The sequence below is a fragment of the Bos indicus x Bos taurus genome, chromosome 6 (assembly GCF_003369695.1).
Source record: "Bos indicus x Bos taurus breed Angus x Brahman F1 hybrid chromosome 6, Bos_hybrid_MaternalHap_v2.0, whole genome shotgun sequence".
Classification (NCBI taxonomy): Eukaryota; Metazoa; Chordata; class Mammalia; order Artiodactyla; family Bovidae; genus Bos; species Bos indicus x Bos taurus.
In genome coordinates this window covers 81,161,817-81,175,084 of record NC_040081.1, presented here as the reverse complement: position 1 = coordinate 81,175,084, position 13,268 = coordinate 81,161,817, and the positions used below count along the sequence as shown (strand labels likewise).

General features: G+C 34.6%; 1 protein-coding gene across 9 annotated transcripts in view; it reads left to right on the top strand.

Moving 5' to 3' along the window:
* Window positions 1–13,268, top strand: part of EPHA5 (EPH receptor A5) — a 400,766-nt gene that overhangs the window by 126,443 nt on the left and 261,055 nt on the right. The gene's annotated exons all lie outside the window — the stretch shown is intronic.

The following is a 13,268-nucleotide window of genomic DNA, read 5'->3' as shown; positions in this document are numbered from 1 at the left end:
AGCACAGATTTTTGTCTTACAAAAGAGATGGACTTTTCTTGAAATATAGAATACTTGTGATTAAAAATAGAAATATATTTACAGCAATGATTATTCGTGATTATAAGTAGATTTCCATTGTTTTTGTGTCAAGACTTTGAAGTATGAAAACTGGCCAGTACTTAATGACACCTATGAAAAGCCATCAAAAAGGAGGATTAATTTATCAGTTAGCAGAGGATGAGAAAAAACTACAAATGTAAGTTGAAAGAATAGGACAGCTTCATGTGATGAGAACATAAATTCAAAGAGATTCCCCCTGTCTGCCTTCACCATAGAAACTGTCACTGATCCATATTTTGTATTTCACTATGGCTAAGTGGAATATACTGCTCAAACTCTGGTAATAAGCACAATCATAGTTTATATTTAGTGCTTCTTGCAAAATATGCTTGTAAATATATACATTCAGATGTTACATGCTGCCTTTTGTATGAATCACTTTAAAGCATGTTGTATTTTTATTTCATTCAATTTCGATTGCAGACTGTCCTACACCAATAAGCATATGACTATCATCAGTTTGTACTTGAACATTTACTTCCTATCAGAGCCTCTCTCTTTGTCTTTTTCCCTTAATAGGTTAGAAACTCCGAGAACCTAAATTCTGATGTTTTTCATATTAGCTTACATGTGGCAGTATCAGCTGTTTAAAATCTAAGTTTTTGCTGTGATGATGTGTCAGTTTTAGATATGGTCATTTCAAGACGAAATATTAAAATTAAAAAAGGAACAAATGTTCTGTTGTAAGCTTGTTGACTGAAGAAAGTAGGGAGTTCCTAAGAACTTCACTTTTGGTGGAGAATATTCTACCAAGTTAACCCCTTATGTGTCATATATTGAAATATTTTAACCACCAAAATGTTTCAATAAATGCAAACATATTATAATTATCTATAATAAAGCAAAAGTTTTTTTTCTTTTGCTTTCATAGCACAGTAGAAATCAGTATTTTCAAACTTCTTTTAATTGCCAGAGTTTAATGAATACGCAAATAGAAAAGTGGACTGAGAGTGGGTGAGTAAGTGTAGTCAATGCATAATTCTTTTATATTAAGTATGTTTGACTAAGAGGATGATTATTCATAAATGTGCATTCCTGAAATTCCCATTAAAAATGAACCTACATTATACTAAATAAATGAATAAATAAAGGAATTACCCCCAAATAAAGAAATGTTGAGAGTCTGTGTTCCCAAACCATCACTGTATATTTTAAGTGATCTCTTATGTAGGTCACTGTTGTGATAGGAAAAACAATTCATAATCATTAGTGAGCCATCAGCTGCATTTTACTCCCATTAAAGATATGAATGGTATAACACAGACACTCCCTGCAAATGACAGAAACAGGCCTTGATGACTGGCAGATGTCTGTAGCCACCTAAGAGCTTTAGGGCCCGTACACTCGGTGCTGCTACTCTGAATTAAATTGAAGTAGCACTATTCTGCCTCTCTGGATTCTCATCATTTTTTTTTTTTTAAAGGAATGACATAAAAAAAAATAGATGGGTGGGTAGAGTGGAGAGATGGCATGAAACTGATTTAGGAAATGCTTCATTGTTTACATGGCAGCTTTAGTTTCTAAAACTTTGTTTGTAAACAAACATTAAAAAAACAAACAAAAAAATGTTCTGTTACAGAACGGTGTTTCAGAGAAGTCTTATTAGTTTCTTGGAATGGGTTTTTGTGGAACCCCTGAAGTGTTGCTATGTGCATTGCAACTGGATATGACGAGTGTTAAGTGATGCTCTGCATAATAGCTGTATGCATCTGCCAGAGAGAATTGTGTGTTTAATATACACTGCAATTTAATCCATTTAGACTGTTATTATATTATGACATGTACATTGAACATCTTTGTTGTATGAATGGAATCACTATACAGAAAGAGCAGACCCTATTGTTTTCCATGTTACACAGTCATGATAAAATAGGGGCAGAAAACTCTTAATTACCATATTTCCATGTTGTAAAAGTAGGGCCCCCACAGAGGTCTCTTTGTAATGCAAAGGATAGAGAAATTATGAAAGACAAGTTTGAAAGGATATTTTGAAGAAAGTAGAAAAATTAAGGATATAACCTAAGAATTGGCTCAATTGAACATTACAGTGTTTCTGACAAAATCAAATTTGAAGTAAAGATCGTTTAGGGCAAAAAAAAAAGATGAAGATAAAAATAGGTTGCTAGTTATTGTTACCAAAATACAATAGGAAATAACAATTTTTCATAATTTATTTGAAATTGTTAATTGCAGACTATTGTTAATTTGAATTAATCTTTTATTTATATTGTGCTCAGTTTTATTTCTGTTTTAAATCAGTCTTTTAAGAATGTTTTGGCTGTATTTTCACTGTCAAATGTACATTTATTGTATATGTGCATTAATTACTGTTTAGAATTCAGTTAACTTTAAAGATTATCTTGTTCTTTTAAAAAGTTATTGTTTTATGCTATACTAATTCTTCTGTCTTGCATATATGCAAGTTTTCTAAATTTGGTGTCGGTGAAGTACTACTTAAAGTATTAATTATGAAAATAGCATAGCTATAGATTCCTACTTTTTTAGAAATGGAAATTTACCAAGTATATTGAGGTAGATAATTTTTAGTCTGAGCAAAGTGACAATTACAAAAGGCCATATTAGAAATCCCTTATTATATTTTTCTGAAACATAATTATAAGCTCAGGAGTCTTTTACTTATATAGGAGTAGAAGTTGGTAAATTAAGTCCATTATAAAGAGGGTTATTGAAATAAAATTAGGTTGAGTATACTGGACACCAAATTTAAAGTTCTGTTTTCTCAAAATAGCTTAATGCCTATGAAAACAACCCAAAATATATAGTCTTTTTTCTTATGATAGTATGAAATCTAGTTTTAAGGAGAAACTAATTGCAGTTTTCCTCTTCTTACACTTGAGGAAATTAAGGTATACCTTGAAGGTCCACAAACAATTAAGGTTATTTTGAGAGAACCCAAAAGGTCTTCAAAGTCTGTAAGAAAATCATTTGAGAAACACAGCCTTAAAAGTTAAAATATAAACTTTAGTCACTTAGTGCCAATGTAATCTAAAACATAAGCCCAAAAGTGGCCCTACTTGGTAGTAGTAGGAACTTTAGAACTGAGTTACGTTAGTTTCCCTAAATTATCATGGAAATAAAACCTCAAAAACTGTTACATTGAAATTATGGACTCCAGTCACTGCAGATGGTGACTGAAGCCATGAAATTGAAAGACGCTTACTCCTTGGAAGGAAAGTTATGACCAACCTAGATAGCATATTCAAAAGCAGAGACATTACTTTGCCAACAAAAGTCCATCTAGTCAAGGCTATGGTTTTTCCAGTCATCATGTATGGATGTGAGAGTTGGACTGTGAAGAAGGCTCAGCGCCAAAGAACTGATGCTTTTGAACTGTGGTGTTGGAGAAGACTCTTGAGAGTCCCTTGGACTGCAAGGAGATCCAGCCAGTCCATTCTGAAGGAGATCAGCCCTGGGATTTCTTTGGAAGGAATGATGCTAAAGCTGAAACTCCAGTACTTTGGCCACCTCATGCGAAGAGTTGATTCATTGGAAAAGACGGTGATGGGAGGGATTGGGGGTGGGAGGAGAAGGGGATGACAGAGGATGAGATGGCTGGATGGCATCACTGACTCGATGGACGTGAATATGAGTGAACTCTGGGAGTTGGTGATGGACAGGGAGGCCTTGCGTGCTGCGATTCTTGGGGTTGCAAAGAGTCAGACACGACTGAGCGAGTGAACTGACTGAACTGAACTGAAGCTTATTTGATGACAGTGGAGAAATACCACCCTACCGGTTCTGTAGCATAATTCCTATGTCTAACGTGTCTGGTTCTTTCAGACAACGATAGCCAGTGACTATCAAACTTGACTTAAAATTCCAAATAATCAAAAGAATCAAGAGCTCTCTTGTGTTCAGTTGAAGGTACTGACTTTGTAATAAACACCTAACTAAATCACAGATATTGATCAGGTTAATCATGACCATTGTAAAACTGAATGGCCACCAGAAATGTCTTGTGATATTACTCTCTGGTGGGAGTCAAGAGAAATATTACTGTATTGAGAGCAACAAAGCCATTCTTTTTAGACCTTTTGTCTCCAATTTGCTAGTATATCAATCTTCCTTAAAAATTATTTCCTAGAATGGTTGTTTCCTTCAACCTTTTGTGGTTCATTCTACCCTGTCGTTTCCAAGAAATATACCACAGATCAGTACATGTATTTGGCTTTTAACATAATGGAGGTGCACAGACTTGATGATGAGTTGAGGCATTGAAGCAGTTTAAATCAATGCAATGTGTCTTAATTTCAGTGACCTAATGATCCTATTGCTCTCATTTTCTACTGTTACTCAATGCATGTATTTTTATACTTATAAGAAATTAGAAGTTGACCGTGTGATTAATGAGCCTCTCAAACAACCTAAATTCAGAAACACAGCTGCCCACTTAGGCGTGCCATTCCTCAGCACCTTGTACTTAGTCTACCCCCTGCCTGACCTTGCTATGAATGAGGCATCCCAGCAGAGGGACAGTGGTCACTACCCTTATCTTTTATTTTGAAGAATTTTCTAAAGAGAAATTTGCTTCACACCTAAATAACCTTTGGCACCTGGAATAAAGTGTTATGTATCCAGGCCTGAAACCTGGGTTTAAGTCCCAGCAATCACTCATACAATTGCCAATTCTCTACAATTATTTTCTTTGTTTGTAAAAAGGAAATAAGGATAGATTCCCAAATGGATTCTTTCTTACTGTGCTCAATATATAAAGGTGTTCAGTGAAAAACTACACACACATATGCATGCACCACACACACATACATATCTAAAATGAAGACTAAGAATCAATTGGGACATATGACATACATGAAAAATACTAATAATATTTTGTTTTTCCATTTTCCATTTCATTTTTACTAATCAATTGTGGGAAATTTAAATATACATCAAATGTAACTTGATGTAGGTGTGATCTGTTATCATTATCAATAAATGCATTTATACCTACGCTTATACAAAGCTAGTGGTGGAAGATGGAAGCAGATTTTCTAAGTGACGCAGTTAAAGAAGAATTTTGGCTTGGAATTTTTAGAATCATTTCAGTAATTAATCAAGATGTGAGAACACTGCCATGTTTCTTTTTAAGCTCATATTACCCAGCTCTTTACAGCTCCTTTGCTCTTCATTCCTCTCTGAAGTCCTAGATGATTGTTAGAATTCTGTTGCATCTTTACTTTCCTCCTTGAAATATTCTTGACCGTCTCTGCCTTTCACCTCCTCATCAAATCTTCTTGTGTATTACAGTTATCTCTGGTTTTTGGCCTGTGTCTGCTACATTTCTCTATCTTTCTTCCAGGTGGGTTAATGTTTTATGAGATAATCTATATATATATATATATATATATGAATTTGGTTTTGTGATTTTATTTTTCTCTGTTCTCTTTACTGTAGTAATCTAAGTGCCTAGACCAAAGGGTATGTGTATGCGTGCTAAGTTGCTCTTTGATTCTTTGTGATTCTATGTACTGTAGCCTGCCAGGCTTCTCTGTCTGTGGGATTCTGCAGGCAAGAATACTGGAGTGGATTGCCATGCCCTCTTGCAGGGGATTTTCCTGACTCAGAGACTGAACTGGTGTTGCTTATGTTTCCTGCGTTGGCAGGTGAGTTCTTTACCATTAGCGCCACCTGGGAAGCCCAAATTAAAGGGTAGCTCATCATAGAAACTAAAATATTTGCTGAATGAATGGTGATAATAATAATTAGAAATTTAATATTTATTAAATAATTATGGGTCAGAATTGATCGAAGTATTTGCGTGGGTGAGTGAAAGTTGCTCAGTCATGTTCGACTCTTAGCGACACCATGGGCTGCATAGGCCTGGAATTCTCCAGGCCAGAATACTGGAATGGGTAGCCTTTCCCTTCTCCAGGGGATCTTCCCAACTCAGGGATTGAACCAAGGCCTCCTGCATTGCAGGCGGATTTTTTACCAGCTGAGCCACAAGGGAAGTCCAAGAATACTAGAGTGGGTAGCCTATCCCTTCTCCAGGGGATCTTTCCAACCCAAAAATCGAAACAGAGTCTCCTGCATTGCTGGCAGATTCTTTACCAATTGAGCTATCAGGGAGCTAACTTTAATTTTTCCATTATATTAGTTATAGATCATTTGTGCTTCATATTGATCCCCAATATATAATTCTTCAAACATTCATAACAGAGTTTATGAGAATGGGATGTATAATTACAGAATGAGAGAAAGCCTATATACCCCTGTATATTTAATCTATGAGATATGTTCTGCCAAAATCGCTATTACCATGACACTTTCCCAAATCTGTTTTCATTTTTATCCCCAATAGTCAAGCCTGGAATAGTCCATATAAATTTTAATGTGTTGATACACATGCCCTGTTTTTGGAATCTAAGATTTGTCACAACTCACACAAAAAGAAACTACAGGAAATGAGATCTGGAATTGCCCAAATAAAGAAAACAGATTTTCTATTAGTAATTTTTTTGATAGAGAAAATGAAGAAAAGTTCCATATGGAGTTGGAACACAGAAGGCTGTATGATTACTAACCTTAGTAGTTGAGATATGCTTATCAACTAAGACAGTCACTTAGTTGTATTCAACTCTTTGTGATCCCATGGACTGTATTCTGTCAGGTTCCTCTGTCCCTGGGATTTGTCCAGGCAAGCATACTGGGGTGAATTGCCATTTCTTCCTCCAAAGGATCTTCCTGATGCAGGGATTGAACCCGAGTCTCCTATACTGGCAGGTGAATTCTTTGCCACTGAATATTTATTTAGGCCTTAGCCAATGCAAAGGAACAAAAGTGGAACTAGTTCTTTTTGTGGGCCGAACTTATCATAGGGCTTTTGTTGGTAGTTAAAATGGAGATGAGAGTTGAAGTTAAAAGCTTATTTGCTAAATTTTACCCATACTCTGAAAATAGAATTCGAGATAAGAATATCAATTAATATTCTTGTATTAATACTGGAAGTCCTCAAAATCCTCTAAATTATAGAAAATTGTTCTCTGTGAGACTTGGATAACACATATGTACATAATTGCACATATGTATATACTTGGATAGAGAAGGCAATGGCAACCCACTCCAGTACTCTTGCCTGGAAAATCCCATGGACGGAGGAGCCTGGTAGGCTGCAGTCCATGGGGTCGCTAAGAGTCAGACACGACTGAACGACTTCACTTACACTTTTCACTTTCATGCATTGGAGAAGGAAATGGCAACCCACTCCAGTGTTCTTGCCTGGAGAATCCCAGGGACGGAAGAGCCTGGTGGGCTGCTGTCTATGGGGTTGCACAGAGTTGGACACGATTGAAGCGACTTAGCAGCAGCAGCAGCAGCATATACTTGGATGAATTATTTCTATCAATCTCAAATATATTGCTGATAGAAATGCAGCTTAATCCTTCTAATTCAGTATTTCTGTTTGGCCTGAACTTGTTAGATGTTTATTTTTGTGAGAGGTGAAATTATATTGGACACGCTGAGGCTGTTTCTGATCCCGCTGAGTACTCCTCTGAGTGTTCTCGGCATGTGGCTGGACTTCCACTAGTGAGAGGGTGAATTGTCCCCGGCTTAGCCCTGCCACTCACGAACATTTTATTGACATCATAACAGTTCTTGCAGGATCTCTTGAGGCTGTTCCATTTAATCTGACTGGTGGTAAAATAGCACAAATCCACACTTGGGCATCAAATTGGCTTTATACTTTTTCAAAACTGATATGTCAGTAGAAAGATGTGTTTCATAGGAGAAATGGCTACTAATATCTTATCTGGAATTACAAGTCTTTCTGACATTGTAAAATATCAATAGGATTTGGTGAAGTCTGCACCCGGTCATTAGCATCAGGGTGTTCTTTTAGTTCCATTTTTAAAACCTGTAGTTGGATTTGGTTTAAGAAAGGTAGTGATTTGAAAAACAACATCCTGAAATTTTGGCAAGTTGTTACATCTTTTCCATTTTTTTTTTTTTAGATTATTTGATCAAAGTTTGTGAAAAATAAAAAAAATAGTTTCTAATAAATACAACGTGAAAACGTCAAATTAAAAGCATTATCTCCAGATGTTATTCATTTTTTTAATTTGACAGTCTGAATATAGCATATATCTCTTTGTTAGCATTAATCTGGCCTCATGGTTTTGAGTTTAAAAGAACCATGCTAAATAATCAATTACTGTCAGTTGTCAGAATATTTGAATGATCTCTTAAGAGCTTGATGAAGTAGCCCAGCTTTGAACAGTGTGTCAAAATAGCATACTGTGTGAAATTTAAAATAAAGCAAATCTTGTTTGCTTTGAAAAAACAGGTGATCAAGTTCCTCTTAACTTTTTGTTTTGCACTGATAGCCACAGACAGATAGGTGGGCATTTTTTTTTAGAGTGAATTTAGGATCTATGAACAATGGTATATATTTAAAACACTATTTTCAAATCAGTGCTTTGAATTACGGTGATGTGTACAAATAAAGCCTTCGGACATTTCTTCCCAGTAGATCCCAAGCTCATAGGCTTTGCTTATTCATTCTGAGTCTGTGAAACCTGCACTCAGGCAAAAATGGTTGAGTCACAAAGTATGTTCAGTATTTTAGAAGGACATAGGAGGACACTGACAAAAATAGACACCTTTGTGTTAATGGGAATGAATTCATGTTGAGACATAAATAGGCAAAGCATAAAAACAATCTGTTTATTAAATTTAACTTCCCTGAAGTGGACAAAAGCAATTAAAAAAAAATCTATTATTTGTGGTAAAGAAGGAAAGTGGTTACATTTTGTAGTTAAATGTGAATTTCTCCCCATCTCTGAAATGTGAGCACATGTAGAAGCATAGATACATTTTATTAAATTTTAAAAATTTCTTTAAAATCATTTAATACTGAGAGTCCAGAGATCCAGGATACCTACATAACCTTGGTTATGTAACCTTAGTTATTACATAACCAAGCCCTAAAACAATTGTTGACATGAGGTAAATTCTCACTAAATATTGACTGTATAAAAAAAATCAGATGATTCATATAGTTGTCCTTAAAAGGCTAGAACTTTTTATCAAGTAAAAAGAAAACTCAACATGGAAATATATTTAGTGATTGAGGAATCTGTTGATTATACATAGGGGGATAGTTTATTATTTAAATGTAGACTAAGTGCCAGCACTGCCTGAAAAAAACTAGTATAAAGTTTTAAGAAGGAACGAAATGTAGAGTATGTTTTTATTATAATTATCTACATATTTGTGTTACCACTGTTTTTTTGCCCAACTATCAGATTTTTCTCAAAGACTATTTTTTTATGTGTATTTCCTAAAGTATGTTATCAAATTTAAATAAAAATTAATTTGCACATTCTCACCTCATGCGAAGAGTTGACTAACTGTTGGAAAAGACCCTGATGCTGGGAGAGATTGGATGCAGGAGGAGAAGGGGAGGACAGAGGATGAGATGGCTGGATGGCATCACTGACTCGATGGACATGAGTTTGAGTAAACTCCAGGAGTTGGTGATGGATGGGGGGGCTGGCATGCTGTGATTCATGGGGTCACAAAGAGTCGGACACAACTGAGCGACTGAACTGAACTGAACTGAATAATCATTATTTGGTGAATAAAATGGTTTGACTGTGGTTGATATCACAACCAGTATAGCCAAAAAGATAGCCAACTGAGTAAGGAAATCTAATAAAATTAATGAAAATAGTAAAATGGAAATCATACGGATGTTATATTTTAATATACATCCTTATATGAGATTTCAAGTGAGCGTATGTGTCTTTGGGATTTACAGAAGTGCGAATTTCAGAGATTTCTTTTTCCCCTCATTTTCCTGGTCTTCAAAGGATATATTACATTAGATGCACAGGGATAAAAGAAGAGTACTTTTTGAAATGAAATTGAAATTGAAACATTGAAATTCCTAGGTACATAATAATTTTTCTCATGTACCAAAGACAACATCTTTTGATAAGAGATACTCTTACTGAAAATGTAATGAAATTCACTGAGGATTTTTTCTTTTTTAAACATATACTTGCTTTCATAGCTTCTCAGAAATGTACCTGATATATAAAGTAAAATTTCACTGGAGTTTTCTTTTAGGATGGTGCACATTTCCATATTACTGAAAGATTTTCTATTTGGGGAACAACAAGTTATTTACATTTTTAGACAGCTGTGATTCTCTTTTATAATTGATTTCAAAACTTTCGTGTTCCTATATCTGAACGCTTGATTCAGGCACTGCAATATTTATTCAGCCACAGAGATTAAGGGAGACGGCCAAGTCTCTCACAAATATTTATTTAGCACTTTATGCAAGGTACTGTGATCCACATTTCTTCCCATGCAGTATTTAGAAATGAATTTCAGCTTATTCTTTTACCAAGTATTTGGCCTGAGCCCCAGATTGACTGGACACAAATCAAAAACTAAATTTAAAGATAAATTGAGGATTACTAAAGATTCTTCTTGAAGTAACTAGAACTTCAGTGATGTACAATGTGATACAATAATAATTCCTGGAAATGCAACTATTGAAAAAAGAAATTTAGAAAGAAACAGGTCAGTAGGGGTAGGAATCAATATAAAGTAACAATTATTAAAGATATAACTACTGTAAGTTTGCCTGTTTAGATCAAATGAACTTTCAATGCTGAAAAAGTCTCTAAAGGCAAGAAGGTGGCTTGAACATCCCATTGATTAATTTACTCATTCATAGTCTTATGACAATTTACCTACTTGACTTTTTTATTTAAGTTTTTAATGTAAATTTGTAGTGTAGTAGAACACAGATTTTAAAATGCCAGCTCATCCTTAAATGCATTATTGAGATTTTTAAACCTACTACATATCCTCAGAAAACAAAATCTATTAATAGAGTATCTAATATTAATTTGAGTCATTTACCAATTATTACTTTCACCTTTTCTCCAACCACGTGTTTTTACTACATCAACAATGGATAAATGTCCTTGAAGTAGATGATATCTGGAACTGTGCAAACAAGCAACCAAGCATTATATCCCTGAATAATAAAGTGATTACCTTATGTTCATATGCCATGGGAAATTTATTGATTTTGGATTCATATTGGTTGTTTCTTAAAATATGATTTTCCTATTAATTGTGAAACCTATTTATTCAGGTAAAAATAAGTTTGGCTGGTGCTTCGCTGTATAACAAATCTAGAAATATAATGTGAAAGAAAAAACATGTGGAGAAAACCCTTGAACATGATTAGTATTTTTAGAGAATCTTAAATAATGTTGTGATCTGACACTAAAGGACTCTCCACTTTTACGAGTATTTTTGTCTCATAGTGTGAATTAATCACTAATTGCCTTTGTGTGATGAGTTGAAATTGGTCCTTTCTTCCTCATCACTGCCTAAGACATCTCACCTCCCACTTCTTAAAGAGGTCGGGGCACAGGCCTCTTCTAGAATCCTAAATGGGATTTGTCAGTCAAGCGTAGCAAAATCTAATCTCGTCCAAAGAAAAAGAAGAAAACGGACCAGAAAATGATCTGATTTTCCGATTTCATGGCCAAGGTTACCCTGGGAAGTGATGAAAGTGGCATTTAAAGTCCGTAACTAAGGTGGTATGCCAAATTTAGCAGTAATAACGGATAAACTGTAAGGAAGGATACTGCTTTAACAATTTTACAGTTGCTAAGTGTGAAAATTGTAATGTGGTCAAGCTCCAGGAATCCATGGCAGTCAGTTCAAAGAACTGGAACAATGCTCTACTAGAAAACATTCTTTGCTCCTGTAATTTAAATACTGATGAAGTCAGCGTCTGCTGTTCCGACATTGGGCCACAGGGCTGAACAGCTTCATTAGTGATGTTGGTGTTTGATTCCCCCCTGCTCTGAAAGAAAATATAGCATCACTACAGAGACAGGTAGAAATGTACCGAGGCCTGAATCATTGCTCAGCTTGTTTAAGATGATCATCATTTACAGTGTTGTGTGTTGCAGTTCCACTAGTTTGTAGGAGGAAAAGAAGATCGCCAGACTATCCTTGCAAGTACAGACTGGATAAATATTTTATTATAGTTTTTAACATGTAGTTTATTAACCACTAGCTTCTGATGTTCAGAATGATTTTATTATCTGCATGAGAGTGTCTACATTCTTAGGACTCTGAAACTGCAATCAGAATCAATCAGTATTACTCATTACATTAATGAGTAGTAGTATAATCAGTATGAATGAAAATAAGGAAGACTACTTTAGTATTTAGTTATTTAGTATTGATTGTTGTTTGTGCAATATGTATATCACAAACATGTTAAACGTCTATTAAAATGCTATGTATGCAACATGCCATAACACATGCTTGACATAAATAAAAATGTAAGCATTGTATAGAACACACACACATTTAGAAGTTATGAGAAGTAGTGATAATTCGGTATAGACATCCATAAACAGTAACTAATCATTAATAAAAAGAATATGTTTCTTATCTTGTTCTTTTTCCTACCATACTCTCCTCTGATAAAAGAGATTTGATTGCTATTTATATAGGATAAACATATATCTCATTTCCTGTTGTGGTTTACACTGTTGCCTCAGGGTACTTGTTTAAAGTGATTCCTTTCACTCTTAAAAGGGAACTGATTTAGATAATAAATTATATGCTCACTCTACACCTTTTATATAGCATTCACACATAAGTAGATATATGTGAGTAAATATAACGTAAATATAATGTATTGTGTAATTTAGTAGGAATCTTCACATCACAGCTGTTTTAAAATGGCTGTTACTTTTGAATTGATTCTTTTATGTTGCACTCAAGGAGAGTTTTTAGTAGTCATTCCTTTTAATAGGAACTTAAAAATTACTGGTTATGGGTGTCAGAAAATCATATATGTTTCGATCATTATAGGTCACAGAACATATATTCAGGGCCTCAAACATTTTTCAAATGTTATTAAACTATTAATCAAGAGAAATATCCGTTTTCACATGTCAAAATGGATTAATATCAGCAGTTTCTTGTGCTTCCACATTGATACAATGACTGGAATGAAGAAAAATAGGAGCAAATCTCTCTCTCACCACCCATGAAACAAAAATCTTGAAGAATTCGCAACTTGTGTCTGAAAGTACTTCTTTTATTTTTTTCTTTCCTTATGTTTCACTAAATTCAGTAAAGCACATAGAAAC